Raw genomic sequence first — 20,247 nt, 5'->3', positions numbered from 1 at the left:
GCCATTGGATCTATTATATTTTCTAAAAAATTACCCACCTATGCCATTATAAAAATAGCCTAAAGTAACCCACTAAATCTATATATAAATTACCCACCTATACCATTATATAAAATAAACTAAAGCAACCCCTAATCTTCATCAAAATTACCCACTTCGGCCATTATAAACAATATTTAAAATAACCCCCTAATTTGCAACTGAATTGCTCACCACTATTACTTAAAATTTTTTAAAGTAATCCCTTAAATTTGCATCTATATTACCCATGCATGCTATTATTAAAAATAACATAAGGTAACCCTACGTTTGAATCAAATAATCTTAATTAAAAATATATATATTAACATGTGTACATACTTTAACTTAGTATATTTATATTAACAATGACATAAATAGGTAATTTAAAATCATATATTAGTTTACTTTTTGATATTGTATGATGCACATGAAGATAATTAGATTAAGATTTAGCTGTTTACTTTAGGTTATTTTTAATAACGACGTATGTGGATACTCTTGAGAAGTTAAGATTACATAGCAATGGTTGGCGGCTTGCTTATAGACGATGACGGCCTACAGATGCTAAACGCAGGCAACCTGCTGCAGGTACACCTTCCAAGGATGGAGATTTTGTGCAGATTCAGTTTGTATGATATGTTGTTAGTTTTTCTTTGATACTTTTGTGCTTATTCCATTTTCAACCTCATCATCTGTTCCAGAATGACTTCTCAGGACTTAGCTTCACTCATTGACAGTCAAAGGTTTATCTGAAAAATAAATGCTGGACACAGTTTGCATGTGAGTAGAGTTCCTTTGAGATCCTGGTTGACAGCTGATTGGCCTAAGCGCGTCTATGTATCAGGCAATTGCTTGGAGTGCCGGACACGATCGATCGATCGATGTGCCCCCAACCTCATGGATGGGTGTCGCACGACGAGATTATCATTGCATATGCGTCAACCAAGGAGAAGTAGCTAAAAAAAGGGAACACGCTTGGAACGAGGGAATTACTAACCGCTAATGAAATCAGCACGGCGCCTACAAAAGGCCATGATATTGAACAAAGCAACAATCACTACTCTACCACCAGCATTAAGCTACACACAGAACAAGTTAACGAAGCAGCTAGCCTAGCGTATCCATGGCGCCCAAGTCCGCGGCGGCTCTGGTCCTGCTGGCGGCGATGATCGCCGGCCTGGCGCCGCCGCTGCAAGCCCAGATAGACGTCTTCCTCTCAGTGGTCGACAGCGTATGCTCCGGCGACGGTGCGATGAACAGCTGCGCGCGTCAGCTTGTTCCGTCCGAGGGCGCCACGATCCCTCCGTATTGCTGCAGTGCTCTTCTGAACGCTGCTATTACCTCCGGCGGGGGCACGTGGTGCGCCTGCGGGTTCCGGAAGATGGCCGCCGCCTTTCTGGGGGTTGATGTCGACCGGAGGTGCCAGGCTGCCAACAATGGCCGCGTCGCCAAGCTGAAGGATTTCTGCATGGGGGCGCCGGATGGGATATAGCTGATGGAGCAACAATATTTGTCGCCCATGGTATATGATTGATCGACCAACGACAGGCGTTCTCTCTCTCTCTCCCTCGGTGGCCTTATTTCTTTACTGGTAATTTCGTATCTGGATGATTTAGTTTCCCAGTTCATTCATTTGCTCGCTCACTCCTCGCTTGTGTTTTTTCTTTCTCTGCTTGTGCTGTACGTGGTTCGAATCGAAACTTGTAATAAGTATATACATGATAAAATTTTAGAATGATATTTTAAGTTATGCTTTATAATGATGTGTATTAGTAAATTGGATGAAGGTTACGGGGTTACTTTAGATTATTTTTTATAATAGCTGGCCTCGGTAATTGAAATATAGGTTTAGAGCTCATTTTTGAATATTTTCACAATGATAGCGGTGGGTAACTTTTTAGAAAATATAATAGATCAGGTTGTGATTATTAGAGTTTACATGATTGGTGTTTGACATTTTAAATTTTTATGAGAATTTGTCTCTTTTTTCTGGCTTGTCTCGTGGGAACTAATGCGAAGCCTCCAATGGAGAAAAATAAGACTACATTGCTAAAAAACTAATAAGCTAGCTCTCGTTTGTTAAATATTCGAACACACAATGATTATGTAGATATATACTTAATATCTTCATCCAATGGTGATAGATTCTAGTTAGTAATTACTCTATAATATTTTCATCCACATTTATAAACTTTAACTTTTCACTTTGCATAGCAGGTATGCGCTTGAATTTGTTTAATGAACCTTAAGTTTGAGATACAATTTTATCATAGAAATCTATATTCTCATCATTTTATATCCTTATAAATGGTGACACACATCATGCGTATAGACCTTAATTCTTATATCGTATACCAATAGTACAAGATATAGACGATTTAGAATCATATATTGCTGTATATTTTTAATTAAGGTTATTTGATTCATACGTAGAGTTACCTCATGTTATTTTTAATAATGACATGTGTGGGTAATATAGATGCAAATTTAAGGGGCTACTTTAAGTTTTTTAAGTGGTAAGCAATTCAGTTGCAAATTAGAGGGTTATTTTAAATATTGTTTATAATGGCATAAGTTGGTAATTTTGATGAATATTAGGGGCTTACTTTAGTTTATTTTATATAATAGCAGAGGTGGGTAATTTATATATAGATTTAGGGGGTTACTTTAGGCTATTTTCATAATGGCATAGGTGGGTAATTTTTTAGAAAATATAATAGATCCAATGGCTATGATGATTTGAATCTATCGATTGATGGTCGGATATTTTGCTTTTTTTGAAAATTTTTAGGATTTCTCTTTTTTCTAGAGTGTCTACCTAGGAATCCTAGGTGGCTTCACCTAAAAGTTTCAAAAGGAACCTCCAATTAGTAACAGTAAGACTAGTGACATTCAGTACCTTAGCTAATATTTGGTTAGACTCCGAGAAGAAAAATATACCAAAATGGCGTCTCGTATACGTTTTGAGTCTGCGGTGATAAACCGTTGGTAAAAGATATTTATGTAGTAGTGATTGCACTACTTGTGTAACAACAATAGCAAAATGTAATACACAGCAGAGTGAAGGTTCTCAGAATATATGCTTTCCTTCTATTTTTATTTGTATCATATTTGTAATACACAGCAGAGTGAAGGTTCTCAGAAAGGATACGGAGTGAAGCACAACTCACTGTCCTATGTATCATATTTAACAGAACACTGAACACATAAAAAGGTTTTAGTGGTATACTATTTTACAAACGTTCCTTTCCCTCTCCAAATCCTTTGCTTCACTGAAACCTATGCTGGACAACAGGGTAAGATTTCCTTGCGCTCTTGCAGAAAATTAAAGAAATGCATGGGAACGGGAGTCAACTGGAAGTTAGCTTCACGCATAGAGGGCTGCATAATGTAGATTGGACGTTTTCACTGCAAGCCTGAGCTCGTATAGTTGCTTGATCTGATCTAAAAGGCGTCGCTTTATTCCAGCAGCTCACTATCTGGACCGTCACATAGTTTTGAGGTTGTTTATTTGTTTTGCTTCCAGTCATGCATGTCAAGTCAAGTCCGTAGCCTTTTGGCTGTGCCCGTTTGTAGATGGCAGCTGATGCATGACGGTTCATGTGGGAGGTGCTCTGGATCATGCGCGGCAAGATCACCATGCGTTGGTGCCGTGGATTGAGGTGCTTTAAGCTCCTCCACGGGGGAATTCGAAAGAAAAGTATCTTGAAGCTAAGTTAGATATGCTGTGTAAGCTATCATGATGTAGTAAAGAATCTACCGTGATGTAAGAGGTCCCAAGTTCGAATCCCGCGCAGTGCTCACATGCATATTTTGCAAAAAAAAAATCGTATAACTTGTTACTCCCAATGATTTAATACATTTTTTGATGCAAAATCATTTAATGCATGTCGGTAATACCAACCTTTAGTACGGAGCGAGAACTCCGGTAGTAAATGACGATATTTTTATTCTTGGTTTCATTGTACCAGTTCAAAAATCGAGGCTATGTTTGGAACCAGTACAAGTATCCCAATGTAATAAACGACGCATTGATATTTGGTATGGGTAACGACAAAAAGCAGAACATTTGTATCGAGTGGCATGCACCAAACAGTTTCACACAAACAATATGAACTATCCTACCAACCATGGTACTGTAAGCAATTAGAGCTGCATCGGTTATATACTGGCGCAACATACGCCAAGCAGTCATGTTATTATTCATAGTTCACTCTTCCCTGTGCCATTTTCTACGCTGCCAAAAATTGTAGACAGCATAAGGGAATAGGAGACACCATGAAAGTATGATAGGTGCCTGTGCGAGCGTGGAGAGGAAGGGTGCTGTGGTAAGAAGGTAGCAATGGCCGAAGCACCACCGGTTATATGGCTGGTACTATCTATTTCCATGTTCCTCAGTTTCCACAAATTTGTTTGAACATGGAATGTTTTCAAAACTCATTGCCATTATGCCATGTTTTCTTCAAACAAACAATGGGTGTCTGACGACAAGACAAATGGAATTATTGCTGCAGCATACTGCCATCTGACGAGCACAGTCACGTGTTTGTCGAGTTCATAGGTTCGCAGAGACAGCCGAGCCACAAGTTCCCCATGGTGCCGACAAATGGTGCTAATATGTATATGTCTTATTGTCTCTGTTCTGTATCACCTTTTTGCTCTTTCCGACTAGTGGTGCCTCCATTTCAAATGGATGATGGTTGTTGGGGAAAATTATATATAGGAATTTTTTTGGTATTTTCATTTGCGTCCGCAACTGCTTCATTAAAGATATAGAAAAAAGCAAATCACTCTATAAACATTTTGGTTGTTTTGATTTGAGAAACAACCTTATCACATGAGTCCATCGCATATATTTTTTAGGGATGATTCCATTCCACATGCTCATACTAATTATTGACTTCTTGATATCTGGAGTGGAATATATATGTCATTAGTCACGTATAAATTTTGTCTCCTAGAAATAGGACAATCTATGCAATGCCAGATTACTGAGAGAACTAGACAACAAACAACGGAGAAAATCTCCATTCCAAATTATAAGTCATTTCAAGAATCTTGGAGAGCCAAAGCATCTCAAATTTGACCAAAATTATAGAGAAAATTATAAAGATTTATGACATCAAATAGGTATACTATGAAAATATAATTGATGAAGAATCTAATGATACTTAGTTGACATCATAAATGTTATTATATTATCATATAAATTTGGTCAAACTTGAGATACTTTGACTCTCCAAAATTCTTGAAATGACTTATAATTTGGGATGGAGGGAGCATTACAGAAATGTAGCGTTGACTAAGGAGAAGAGGATAACAAGTTAGGCTTGGCGTCTGCCGCCACAGTGGCGTCTGCGGCCTCCTTGCTGTTCTGCTCCACGTCTCGATCTCACCTCTACGCATCAGGATGCACCCTGTCATGCTAGAATACGCCCTTGCGGGTTTCCCTTTGTGGCGACGCCATGCTGGAGCTCACATAATGAGATCGCACTGCCGCAATGGCTCTATCCGCAGCCATAGGAGACGAGGAAGAAGAAGGTTGGTGCAGCGCTGATTTTCTGTGGACTTGCATGTTTCCTGATGCATCTCATTATCATTGGTCACCTCATATGTTTATGCCTTGCTCTATCTCTCTCTGTGCTTCAAGCGTCCTACCATCGAGTACTATGAATTGTCCACTGAAGTTTATATAAGACTACTCGGCTACCCATGCATTCACGCGGGCCTGTTTTGAGAGTTTATTTTTCTGCAGCATTAGTTTTTGTCTGCGTAATAAAAATCTGATAATTCTAGCAGTGTTATTTATTTATTTGAATACAGCAACTAAACCATATAAACTCCTTTTGATGTCTAGCTACAATAACAACCTATATTCGAATCTGAAGACTTCCATGTTAGTGTAATTCCACCCTTCTCCTGACGAGTAGTCCCGTGCCAGATGTTCAAATGAACACCTACGTCATTAATTTATTTTGTTTGCGTTATAATTTTGGTGAATGAATGACCTATGTCAAATATGACCTATATAAAATTTAAGTTTGACCCGTTATGGTTTGTGTGCATAGTATATGGCCAAAATACTTTTTTTAGGACGCTGAGCATAAATATATTTGTTACAGATTAATTTGGTTATTTGTCATTTCTGCAACATTGGGCCTCATTTTTTTGTGATGCCCGGGGGACTCAAGATCTGAGGTGGCCCAGGCAGTCCCCTGAATACTTATGGCCTCTCCCTTCTATTAAATCATGGCACCAGGAAATAGTTCAAAATGATATGGGGATAATAGAAGGCACCATATCATGTGGAAACCAAGCAACCTGTGGAAACTTGGAAACTAGCAATCAGGGCCATAGGATTCTAATCCAACGGATCCGGTGAGAGGTGGGTATTTTTTACACTTAAACCCCCCCACTGCCGGCCCTTTTTTCCAAAAAAAATACCCTGACGAAGCGCTGCACGTCCGCCAGGCGGCTGCACGATCATCGCGATCGAGCGAGCCACGCACTGCCAGACCTTCCACCGCCCATGCGCCGCCCCCGGCGTGATCCCCAAACGAGTGTCAGAACCTTCCACCGCCGGCCCGTGTGCCCACCAGAACCTTCCGCTAGGAGTGCGAGTCGCCGGAACGAGGAATACCACTCGCCGGCCTTGGCCAAGATCCTCCTGGAGGACGTATGTCCAGAAGATCATCAAGACCATATCCTCCTGGAGGACGTCCAGAAGATCATCAAGACCAGCACCGTACTGGCACCCCTTCACCATCCCAACCATCGGTACGTTAATGTTCATCTGCCTGTGTTCGATGCACATGGTAGCAGTTCAATCGTGTGACCACTGAGCACACTCATCATGGCTCGCGTTGCAGGGACGTACGCGTGGGAGAGCAGCAGCAGCGCCTGGGCTTCGACATGGACGTGGTGGAGAGTGACTGTTCCCATTGCCCGGCCTGGTGTGCTCGCCGAGTTTGTTTTTGCGTGCGCCCGGCCATCTGCGAGGTCCTGCGCGGCTCCGGCGTGTGTGAGTTCCTTTTGGTGACCTTTCTGTTTGTTTTCGTTTTCGTGGCTCGGTTTCCTTTTCGTTTGATTGCAAGTTCTGTCAATCTAATTGGTAGAGAATGTACTCGGACGGAGCAACGATGCAGAACGACGGCAACAGCCAACAGCAGCAAGAGCTGCAACAGCCATGGGCAGGGAACGACGCCCTCTCTGAAGCCATCGCCATTGATCCCGTCGCCGTAGGACTTACAGGAAGAAGTTTTGAGGCCGCCGCCATGGATCATTTGAAGCCTGTGGTTGGAATGATGTTTGATACACTTACAGATGTGGAGAAATTTTATAAATCGTATGCACATGAAGCTGGTTTCTCTATTCGTGTTGGTCAGCACAAGAAACAAAATGATGATATATTATTCAAGCGGTATTATTGTTCAAGGGAAGGGTACAGAAAGGAGAACATAAAAAATGTTATTGACGAATCCGGAAAAAAGAGAAAGACACATAATGTGATGGAAACCAGATGTGGTTGTGAGGCATATATTGTTGTCAAGCTTGGCAGTGATAAGAAGTATCGGATAGCTTCAATGGTTGAGGAGCACAACCATGGTTTTGTGTCACCAGATAAGAGGCATTTGCTAAGATCCAACCGTAATGTTAGTGAGAGGGCAAAGAGTACCTTGTTCAGTTGTCACAAGGCTAGCATTGGCACCTCACAGGCATATAGACTTCTCCATGTCAGTGAGGGTGGGTTTCAGAATGTTGGGTGCACGCTGAGAGATTTGCAAAACTATTACCGTGACCTCAGGAGCAAAATCAAAGATGGGGATGCACAAATGTTTGTGGCACAACTTGAGCAAAAGAAGGAAGTAAATCCTGCCTTCTTTATGACTTTATGGTGGATGAACAAGGACGACCTTTTCGTGTGTTTTGGGCAGATGCCTTATGCAGGAAAAACTATAGTGTTTTTGGTGATGTGGTTTCTGTAGATTCAACATACACCACTAACCAGTATAACATGATTTTTGTGCCATTTACTGGAGTCAATCATCACTTGCAAAGTATTTTCCTAGGGGAAGCATTCTTGGCAAATGAAAGGATCGAGTCATATGAATGGTTGTTTAACACATTTCTAAAGGCTATGCATGGAGTACCACCTCATCTAATCATAACAGATGAAGATGCGAGCATGAAGGCTGCTATTGCTCAGATTCTACCGGATACAACTCACAGACTTTGCATGGCATATTATGGAAAAGGTACCTGAGAAGGTCGGGCCCTCTATAAGAGAGGATGAATAGTTCTGGGATAGACTACACATGTATGTTTGGGGCTCCAAGACTGCAGATGATTTTGAGTCACAGTGGAATTCTATCATAACAGATTTTGGACTCATGGGAAATGATTGGTTTTCCCCAAAGTTTGCCATGCGTCAACCATGGATTCCGGCACACTTTATGGACATACCTCTAGCAGGAATACTTAGGACTACGTCACGATCGGAGAGTGCAAATTCTTTTTTTAATCGTTTCATTCATCGAAAATTGACCTTTGTTGAGTTTTGGCTAAGGTTTGACACAGCTTTGGAGTGTCAGCGCCAAGAGGAGTTAAAGGCCGACAATGCAAGTCTTTAGAGGACTCCTAAAATGATGACACCATGGGCCATGGAGAAGCAATGTAGTGTGATATATACACATGAAGTTTTCAGTAAATTTCGGGAACAAGTCCTAGCTGCAAGAGACCATTGCATTATTCAAGGCATTACAGAGTGTGAAGATATAAAAATTGTCACCATCAGTTGACAATTTTGAACAAGTCAGACATGTTTGGAAAAGAGCGAGTGGTTCAGTTGAACAAGTCAGACATGTTTGGTAGGTGCTCCTGTAAATTATACGAGTCCTACGGTATCCCGTGCCGTCATATAATATAAGTGCTTAGAGCCGAGAAGCAAAATGAGGTGCCTTCAATTTATATTATGAAGAGATGGGAGAAAAGATGTAAAAGGTTTGTATTGTATGATTTTTTTTTCTAAGGTTGTTTTGTACAATAGTCTTGATCAGATATTCAATTTTACAGGGAACTATTCTTTGATCAAGAAGGTAACCTGCTAGATGAAAAGCCTGAAGATCCTATGGAGGTGGCAATACGGAAAAAGATTTCAGATTCACGGAACCGGTTTGAAGATCTCATCCAGATGGCCAAGAACTCTGAATAAGGGATGGACCTTTTATTTTCTAGTTTATCCAACCTAGTAGAACCTCTTCAAAAGATCACACCTGCTACGATCGTTAATAAATAGGATGAGTATGAATCTTTTCTTGGTAGTAAAATTCCAAATCAAGTCGATATACATCCACCAAATGATATCAAGTCCAAAGGGAGATGCAAAAGAATTAAGAAGAGCAAGGAGATGAAGGTTGCAAGCAAGGGTAAAAGTAAACGGAAGTGTGGAAAATGTAAGCAAGTAGGGGATCATGATGCACGCACTTGCCCAAACAATGTTGGTATGCCCAAACAAGTAGGGGATGAGGTTTAGATATGAGTGAGCGGTGAGTTCCTTGATGTTCAATTTTTTCAAAGTGAGATGGATGTACTTGTTACTTTCTTTGCCCAGACATTCAATAATTCTGTACCTAAATCTCAAAATGAAGCAATTGCTTTAAAGTTCCAATCACCATCAATATACTTCTGTAGATGAAGAGGATTTGTGGTCTGCTGCATCATGATATTGAGTTATTTGTACCTAAATTTCTACTTTGTTTTGTTATACTTGGCCAGCTTGCTAAGGTAATGGCAGACTCTAAGAAAGAGTACAGGGCCCGTGAAATTGATTTCCTTGGTACACAATGCCAAGATTTTACAGGAGACTAAACACACATCATGTCTAGATTTTACTAAAAATAGTTGCCATGTTTCAGCTAAGCACTGCCCTTGAACTGATAATACTCCTCTCACCCTGCAGCATGACTCCATTCAAGCACAAGTACAACATACATTGTTTATCCAGTGGTGTCCTGGACATTGGCAAGTGCATAGCTGTAGGATTTGTATATGTACTCTAAATTCGTGGTCGGTTATGCACTTGGGACCTACAAAGCCATGGATGAACTCACATACGTAGTATCCACGGAAATTATTCCCCGAATTATATCTCAAACACTATATATATGGCAAAAGAACTTATGAAATATTTGTTGTGTTCAAGAATTCAGGCTTGAAATCAAGTTCCTCCTTGAATTGACCTTCATGATGTCGATAGAAGCGAGCCCATACTTTGTTAAGAATGTGAGGTTTTTGTATTGTTAAGAGTCTAGGATATAGACCACGCTTCGATCAACCACGATAACAAGAATATCTAGTGGAAACTATACATATATGCATAGCCAAAGTTAGTTAGTCTTATGTTTAACTACTAGTTCAAAAAATAAAAGAGATGGGAAACACGCTCACTCGAAGTTGTATGGTAGAAGTATGTACTTTTTGTAATGTTGGTTGTCTAGGAAGTTATATATGTTCTTCAAGGTCCGATTTGGTCTATCTCTTACAGTTGACTCGTTTATAATATCTGGATCCATGAAGCCAATATCATAGTATCCTTTCCTCTAGTAAGTTTGAATCTCCATCCTACATGATACAAAATCAAATAGGAGTTAAGACATCGCACAATAACTAGAGCGAGGATTTTGAAGTTATAGCAAATTAAAGACTTTTAGAACTCAGGAACTGATGAGTGACTTATCAAGTGTTCCTTGATTGTAAAGGACATAGAGCTCCTGCAGTGGCACATTTATAATGTCTTCCCCACAAAAATAATGTTGATCTCCAATCTGAACTTTGAGCTTGAGTAAACCGTTGGAGCTTCCATGTACCATTGGTGCAATTTGTACATCTCGTAAGCTTTCTTGAGCTCTAGTTGTTTCTCCTTCGGATTCTTCTGCTTCTTCTTTGTAGCCGCAGTAGGCGGAACAAAAGGCATCTTTCGCCATGTAGCCTTGCTCATAACAGGGGGAGGTGGACTCATGCTAGGAACCCTGTTAGCTAGTGGAGAGCATGGACTCACGCTAGGATCCTTGTCTCGTAGTAGAGAGGGTGCCCTGACAGATGGTGTAGGTGATCTTGCCCTTGAGCCTTGAGGAGATGATCCCAAGGTTCAAGGATGCAGCTGCGTAATCTTTATGTAGTGCTTGGGGCATAGAATCCAACCGTGGATGGCTTCTTCTAGATTCTTTACCCCATCACCTCCAGGGATCTCCAGTTTCAAGTCATCCCAACCATTGACAACTGGGTCCACCCCAACTTTGGCGTAACCGCGAGCTGAAATCTCCATGCCATGAATTTTTTAGCCTTGTATCGGTTGTTCAACCACGCCATACGCCACCACGATGAGCTTATTTTTCACGGGAGTAATAAGCTCACAAGGGGCTCTCCCAGTGATGTCATCCATGGGGTGGTGTTGGTTGTCCTCAAACATGTCAGAAGATCCTTGAGCTTGGGTTTCCATGGAAGCGATGCTGCTTCAATGCTGAGAGGGGCTTACATCAACATTAGCCCCTGATGATGCAAGTGTTTGTTCACTAGCTTATTTGCTAAGAGCTAGAGCCACATGCCGGTGTATTGCTTCCTCCATTCTTGCCTCTATCAAAGCTACGTGATGGGTATGGGTACCCCATGGGTCCCTACTGACTAGGATACTAGCCGAACTTGACAAGTGGGCCCACCCAACTAGGGCGTGTGGCCTGAGGATATGAAGATACTTGGAGCATATATCAAGGCAACAGGACACTTCAAATCAGCTCAGATATTGTGGAACACATATTGTAGTCCGACACAGATTAACTTCCATGTAACTACCAAGTAGATTAGATTCAAACTGACTTCTAACCCTAGGTCATCAGACTATATAAGGCGGCCAAGGGAGCCCCCCGATGGTACCTCATCTCATACCAGCAGTACAATCCATGCATACAGGACTTAGGGTATTACTCTTCGGAGGTTCGAACCTGTCTAAAACTCTCGTGTCCCTTGTGTTCTCGTGATCACCTTCGAGTTCTTGGTTTTACAATCGCCTCCACCTACAAATCAGCCTCCACCTACAAATCAACCACTTGGGTAACCCGATGGTGGACTGTCGGGCTTATAAATCTGACACTATGTAAAGGACTAAACTATGAATTTATTCCCCATAATTTATTTTCCCCCATAATTTATTTAGCTCATATTTGTAAAGGACTAAACTATGAAATTATTTCTCTAACCTCATATACATTTGTTTTGACTAATATGAAACATAACATCCAAAAAATTGTAGCTTATTCTAAAAATCACAAATATGAGCTCTAAATAACACGTGCATATAAATGAAAATATTGTCCATTGTACCTTATTCTAAAAATCACAAATTACTCAAGCTCTAAAGTATAAAACATAGTATACTTACCATGTATCAAGGGAGGATGAAGTTTCTATCCTTTAGAATACTTGAATGAGTGAAATCCCCATGAAATGGTAAAAATTCTGGCAGCACCTACCCTATTTCGCCATGAATGGATGAAACCCGAACTAGAGGAAATGGGTCCGGTAGGAGGAAGAAGATGCCTAATTTATAGGAGAGAAGTTAGTACCGATTGGGGGTTGCCCGGTACTAAAGGTCACCCATTAGTACTGGGTGGAGCCTCCACCTGTTATTAAAGGCCTCAGGTACATTAGTACTATGTGGAGACTCCACCTGGTACTAATGGGTAAACTTTAGTACCAGTTGTAGTCCCTGATCGGTACTAAAGAGGGTCATGGGGGGCTGCTGGGGAACTAGCCGTTAGACCTGGTACTAATGCTCAAAAAAAAACAACCTGTACTAAGGGCTATGACCAATGCTCAGTTTTTTAGTAGTGCAAGTCGAGTTTTGGAGCAGGAGTAATAAATTAAAATCATTAGTTACCACTAGAAAGCACATCCACTCATCCTCAATAGAACCTGATGGCTGGTACCATCTATTTCCATGTTCATCTCCTCCAAAATTTCTGATGGAGATTATCTTATCGTGTGATGGAGACAACAGTTTCCACAAAATTTGTTTTGAATAATGTCGAATTTGTTCAATTCATTGCTGTGTTTTCTTTCTCCAAATTAAGGGTGCCTGTCAACAAGGTATGTGGAATTATCGCTGGAGCACTGACCAGATACTGGCATCTGACGAGCAAAGGCGCATGGTTTATCGTGATGACATTATGTTTAGGTTAACACATGAGACAAGTTCACCATATGTCATAGACAATGTTGGAATATTTGGGCTAGACCCATTTATTTCATTTAATCTCAAGACCCACGATTAATGCTAGGTGGTTAAAGTGGTTAATCCTAAATAGATAGTTAAGGAGTATCTTAACCAACTTATATTGGTGGACTATCTGTGCACTAATTGAGAAGTTGAGGAAGAGAGAAAGGGTGCCACACGCGCGCGCTCGCTCGCTCGCCGAGCCGTGCTGAGGCGAGGCGAGGCACAACGATGGGATGTGTGGGCCGGGCTTGGTCTGGTTTTGCAGTTTTTACTGGTTAATGGCTGGAGATGGCTGGTTAATGGCTATCAATCACCTGTGACAATATCCTTTCTCTTGCATCTATAAAAAGGGTGCTCGTACTCTGATTAACACGTGCTGAAAATCACTCACTCTCCCTTTCTGCTGCTGCTTGCTGCTACTTTTGCATCTCCATCGCGAGCCTCTGCGCGCACAGAGCTTGCGAGAGCAGGCCTCCGAAACATCGTCTTGCTGCGACACTTGCACGAGTAGACAGGCGAACAAGTTTTTGGGGAGCGCATTTTCTACGCGACTGCTCACTGCGAACAACTACGTCCTACTACTTCCTGGAGGCTACTCGAGGGAATGCGCTGCACCAAATCATCATTGCACCAACTCTGAATGACTACATCGAAAAGCCCGAACTGAAGTTTCAGCCACAATGTCTGATACTTCCAGTTCTGGGAACGACACACCCATTGCCTCCGACAATGGTTCTGCCCCTGGGTACCTTCTGAATCTTTTCTGGTTCTTTTGTTTCATTCTGTTCATGATTAATATTGTGTTAAACATGAACACTCGTACATGCTCTAAGTCACTCACAATAATCATGATTTAGTTAATAATATTCAGAATTAATATATACTATAAAATGCCTAAATTCCTAACAATCCAAAAACATAATATTTGTGTTAGGCTTACGGTAATTGGTTTCGCTACTGCGCTTAAACCAAATGTTTTTGATGGCTCAAATTACAAATGGTGGCGTGATAGAATGATCCTTTGGTTAACTACTATGAACATTATTCATGTCACAAAGGGGAAGCTAGAACAGTTTACTCCAGAGGAGGAGCAAGGTTTCATGGTGGCCGATAACCTTTTTCGAGGCGCCGTGATTAGTGTTCTTGTGGAAAACCTAGTGGATGTGTATCTCACGTTGCCGTCTACAAAGGAACTGTGGGATGCACTTGAGGCAAAGTTTGGGGTTTCTGACTCTGGGAGTGAGCTGTATATCATGTAATAGTTCTATGACTTCAGGATGGTTGATGATCATTCTGTAGTGGAACAGGACCATGAGATTAAGGCACTAGCGAAAGAACTCGAACATTTCCCGTGTGTGTTGCCCAACAAGTTTGTGGCAGGGGGCATTATTGCTAAACTGCCACCTTCTTGGAGGGATTTTGCCACTTCTCTGATATATAAGAGAGAACAGTTTAGCATTGCTGATCTTATTGGATCTTTGGATGTTGAAGAGAAGGTGAGGGTAAAAGACACTCGCGGGAAAGGGGTTGTTGGATCTTCTAGTGTCAATCTGGTGCAAAAGAACAATCCCAATGGCTTCCACAGTAAGAAGAAGAAGAACAACAAGCAAGATAACAATGCAAAGACTAAGCAAACAACCACTTTTAAGAAGAAGAAAAAACAAGGGTAATTGCTATGTTTGCGGTGAACCTGGTCATTTTGCCAGTGAGTGTGAGAACCACAAATAGAAAGGCAACAAAAAGTCAGCGAACATGGTTATTGGTGAAACTGCAGGAACGTCAGGGTATGGTAATTTATTACCTACAGTTCTTTCAGTTTGTCATTCACCTGAGTGGTGGATTGATACTGGGGCTAATATTTATGTGTGTGCTGATGTTTCCTTGTTTTCATCTTACCAGGTCGGGGGGGACTTGCTCCTTGTTGATGGGGAACGGATCACATGTGCATGTTCTTGGCGTTGGTATGGTCGATTTGAAGCTTATTTTGGGAAAGACCGTGCAATTGAAGAACGTGCAGCATGCCCCCACCATCAAGAAAAATCTTGTCAGCGGCTCTCTACTGTGTAGAGATGGTTTTAAATTAGTTTTTGATTCTAATAAATGTGTACTGTCTAAGTATGGGACATTTGTTGGTAAAGGTTATGAATGCGAAGGCTTGTTCCATTTATCTTTGTTAGATGAATGTAATAGAGTTGCGAACAATGTGGTTAATGTTAATGAGTCTAATGTTTGGCATTCACGACTCTATCATATTAATTTTGGTTGTATGGCATGGTACCAAATTTGATATAATTCTAAAATTCACCTTAGTCAAAGGATCTAAGTGTCATGTATGTGTGGAATCAAAACAACCTCGCAAGCCTCATAAGGCTGCGGAGGCGAGGGATTTGGCACCACTTAAACTAATTCATTCTGACTTATGTGAGATGAATGGCGATTTGACAAAAGGTGGTAAAAAGTATTTCATGACCTTAATAGATGATTGCATTAGATATTGCTATATTTATCTATTGAAATCAAAAGATGAAGCTTTACACTATTTTAAGATCTATAAAGCTAAAGTAGAAAACCAACTTGAAAGGAAAATCAAACGTGTAAGGTCAGATCGTGGCGGAGAATATTTTTCAAATATGTTCACCTTGTTCTGCGAGGAACATGTCATAATTCATGAGAGGATACCTCCCTATTCACCTCAATCAAATGGTATTGTTGAAAGAAAGAACCGCACTCTAACTGATTTGGTTAACGCTATGTTAGATACAACAGGACTTTCCAAGGAATGGTGGGGAGAGGCTACATTGATAGCATGTCATGTCCTGAATCGTGTACCTACAAAGAATAAAGAGATCACTCCATTCGAGGAATGGGAGAAGAAAAGATTAAATCTTTCTTATTTGCGTACTTGGAGGTGTTTAGCCAAAGTGAATGTGCCAATCACTAAGAAACGCAAGCTCGGACCTAAAACAGTTGATTGTATGTTTCTTTGTTATGCTATTCACAATGTTGGTTATAGATTTTTAATAGTAAAATTTGGAGTGCCTGACATGCATGTTGGCACAATTATGGAGTCTAGAGATGCTACATTCTTTGAAAACATCTTTCCCATGCAAGAGAATTTTAGCAATGCTAGTCAAGAATTTATTACAAATGATGACCGAACCGTTGTGATATAACATAGTGAACAAACACTTGTGTGGAATCTAGAGGAGGATGACAATGAAGCTCCTAAAAGGAGCAAGAGACGGAGGACTACAAAGTCCTTTGGATAATTTCATTGCGCATCTTGTGGATGATACTCCTAGAACTATTGAAGAGGCATATTCCTCTCCTAATGCTGACTATTGGAAGGAAGTTGTTAGGAGTGAGATGGATTCTATTATGTCTAATGGAACTTGAGAGGTTGTTGATCGTCCTTATGGGCGTAAAAAATTTAGACATGATGGTACTATTGAAAAGTACAAGGCAAGGCTTGTGGCTAAGGAGTATACTCAGAAAGAAGGAGAAGACTTCTTTGACACTTATTCACCTATTTCTCGTTTGACCACAATTCGAGTGTTACTTTCCCTTACAGCCTCTTATGGTCCTCTCATTCATCTAATGGATGTTAAGACAGCTTTCCTAAATGGAGAGTTGGAGGAGGAGATCTATATGGATCAGCCATATGGGTTTGTAGCAAAAGGTCAAGAAGGAATGGTGCGTAAGTTGTTAAAATCTTTGTATGACCTCAAGCAAGTACCTAAGCAGTGGCATGACAAGTTTGATAAAACTTTCACGTCCGGTAGCTTTGTTGTGAACGAAGCTGACAAGTGTGTGTACTATCGTTTTGGTGGGGGTGAAGGAATGATATTGTGCTTGTATGTCGATGACATACTGATTTTTGGGACAAGCCTTAATGTGATTAAGGAACTCAAGAACTTTTTATCTCAAAACTTTGAGATGAAAGATTTGGGAGAGGCTGATGTTATCCTTAATATAAAACTAGTAAGAGAAGGTGATGGTGGCGTTACAGTCTTGCAATCCCATTATGTGGAAAAGGTTTTAAGTCGCTTTGGTTATAGTGACTGTAAACCTGTTTCAACGTCTTATGATGCTAGTGTGATTTTAAGGAAAAATAAAAGGATAATGAGAGATCAACTGAGATACTCTCAAATAATGGGTTCGCTTATGTACTTCGCTAGTGCTATGAGGCCTGACATCTCGTTTGCTGTGACAAAACTAAGCTGGTTTGTTTCAAATCTGGGAGATGATCGTTGGCATGCTCTAGAGAGTGATGCGCTATCTAAAAGGTACTGCGGACTATGGGATTTACTATACCGATCACCTAAGGGTACTAGAGGGCTATAGTGATTCAAATTGGATTTCTGATACTGATGAGATAAAAGCCATGAGAAGATGTGTGTTCACGCTTGGAGGTGGCGCTGTTTCTTGGAAGTCTTGCAAGCAGACCATCTTAGCGAGGTCAACTATGGAAGCAGAACTTACGGCATTAGATACTGCCACTATTGAGGTTGAGTGGCTTTGTGAGCTCCTAATGGATTTACCGGTGGTTGAAAAATAGATACCGGCTATCCTAATGAACTGTGATAATCAGACGGTGATTGTCAAGGTGAATAGTTTAAAGGACAACATGAAGTCGTCTAGGCATGTAAAGTGGCGGTTGAAATCTGTTAGGAAATTGAGAAGCTCCGGAGTGGTAGCCTTGGATTATATCCAAACGGCTAAAAACCTAGCACATCAATTCACAAAGGGTCTTTCATGAAATGTGATAGATAATGCATCTAGGGAATTGAGCTTGAGACCCAGTATGTGAGTCATGCTTTGGTGGTAACCTGTCCTATGTGATCGGAGATCCCGTGAATTAGGATGGTGAAACAAGTCATTGGTTGTCCGAGAGAAGAGAACCTTTGTATAAGGCTCATTCCTGTGAAAGTGCATCTCTCTTCAAACTATAAGGCAGGTTGGCTTTTGCCTTAATGCAATCTGAGTGGCTTATTTAAGCAAAGATGTTGTCCTACATAACATCTTATAAGGATTGCACCTATATGAGTTCGACTGCTTGTCATAGTCTATGAGAATTGGGTAATCTCTAGATACTCATGAAAGGCCTGGAGTATAACTTATATGCTCCAAACCGCGGGGATGCTTTTTAGCAGCCTAGTATCAGAAAAGGGTTTGGTAAAGCTTGTTTGCACAAGACTGTCAATTCAAGGCATGGTCCATTGATCAGTTGTGAATAAGTATAGCCTCTCCTCTAGGTGGATCTTCAACTTAACAGTCTCCATCGAAAACTAGTATATAAAAGTAGTAGTGAAATTGAGAGCATTTCTCATGTGCCTCGAAATTTGGTGGGGATTGTTGGAATAGGCTAGGCCCATTTATTTCATTTAATCTCAAGGCCCACGATTAATGCTAGGTGGTTAAAGTGGTTAATCCCAAATGGGTAGTTAAGGAATATCTTAATCAACTTATATTGGTGGACTATCTGTGCACTAATTGAGAAGTTGAGGAAGAGAGAAAGGGTGCCACACGCGCACGCTCTCTCGCTCACCGAGCCGTGCTGTGCTGTGCCGAGGCGAGGCGAGGCGTGGCCCGGCGCGGTGATGGGATGTGTGGGCTGGGCTTTGGTCTGGTTTTGCAGTTTTTAATCATGAGTTGATGACTAGTAACTAACAGAATGTTTAGTGACTAGTAACTGACGTGGTTTAAAAGACTGATACCAATGACTAGTAATAGTTGGAGGTTACTGGTGACTAGTAATGCTGGAGGTTACTGGTAACTAATGGCTGGTTAATGGCTATCAACCACCTGTAACAATCTCCTTTCTCTTGCGTCTACAAAAAGGGTGCTCGTACTCTGATTAACGCGCTGGAAATCACTCACTCTCCCTTTCTGCTGCTGCTTGCTGCTACTTTCGCATCTCCATCACGAGCCTCTGCGCGCACAGAGCTTGCGAGAGCAGGCCTCCAAAACTTTGTCTTGCTGTGACAGTTGCATGAGTAGGTAGGCGATCAAGTTTTTGGGGAGCGCATTTTCTGCGCGACTGCTCGCTGTGAACAACTACGTCCTACTACTTCCCGGAGGCTGCTCGAGGGACTGCGCTGCACCAAATCGTCACTGCACTGACTCTGAACGACTACATCGAATAGCCCGAACTGAAGTTTCAGACACAATGTCTGACACTTCCAGTTCTAGGAACGGCACACCCATTGCCTCCGGCAATGGTCCTGCTCGTGGGTACCTTCTGAACCTTTTCTGATTCTTTTGTTTCATTCTGTTCATGATTAATATTGTGTTAAACATGAACACTCGCACATGCTTTGAGTCACTCACAATAATCATGATTTACTTAATAATATTCGGAATTAATATATACCGTAAAATGCCTAAATTTCTAACAGACAAATGGTTAACTTGCCCGGATATGGTCACCTTGGCCAGTGCTTGGCCACTTGCCAGGATATGGTGAGCGACCGGCAAACTGCTCTTGCATCATCGCAGCTACACGGCGAACTTCTGGAGGGATATTCCATTGGATTCGTCTAGGTTTCTCATCACGTAATAGCTGGGTTAGGAAGCAGAAACATATATTTTACTGTCTTTAATTTTATTCATTGGTCCTAGGTCAAAAATTCGCGTGGGAAAAAGGAAAAATCTTATAAAAAGATGTGAGCTCGTGGCATAGATTTATGGATTACCGTGTGGGGTTTACATATTCAACCCAGTACTGCCATAGGGTACTTATTCTCGGATTGACCACGTGACCAACTAACTGAATGCCGATCGATCCACTACGTTGCCTTGGAGCAATGTTTCGGTAGATGTAATTGGTTACAGTACCACATTCCTAACATACACAGTCCTGAACCTTGCCTTCGCAATTGTGAGCCAAACCCTATCGACTCCGGCCAGTCACGTAGAGTAGAATCAGAGGTAATATACATGTAGATACATTTGCC

At 41.2% G+C, this 20,247-nt stretch overlaps 1 pseudogene; it reads left to right on the top strand.

Moving 5' to 3' along the window:
- The first annotated feature begins 7,160 nt into the window (after positions 1-7,160).
- Positions 7,161-9,553, top strand: LOC140221815 (protein FAR1-RELATED SEQUENCE 5-like; annotated as a pseudogene).
- The last annotated feature ends 10,694 nt before the right edge of the window (positions 9,554-20,247 follow it).

The sequence above is a fragment of the Setaria viridis genome, chromosome 2 (genome assembly GCF_005286985.2).
Source record: "Setaria viridis chromosome 2, Setaria_viridis_v4.0, whole genome shotgun sequence".
NCBI lineage: Eukaryota > Viridiplantae > Streptophyta > Magnoliopsida > Poales > Poaceae > Setaria > Setaria viridis.
Note: the sequence above shows the minus strand (reverse complement) of the source record. Positions and strands in the feature narration are given on the sequence as shown.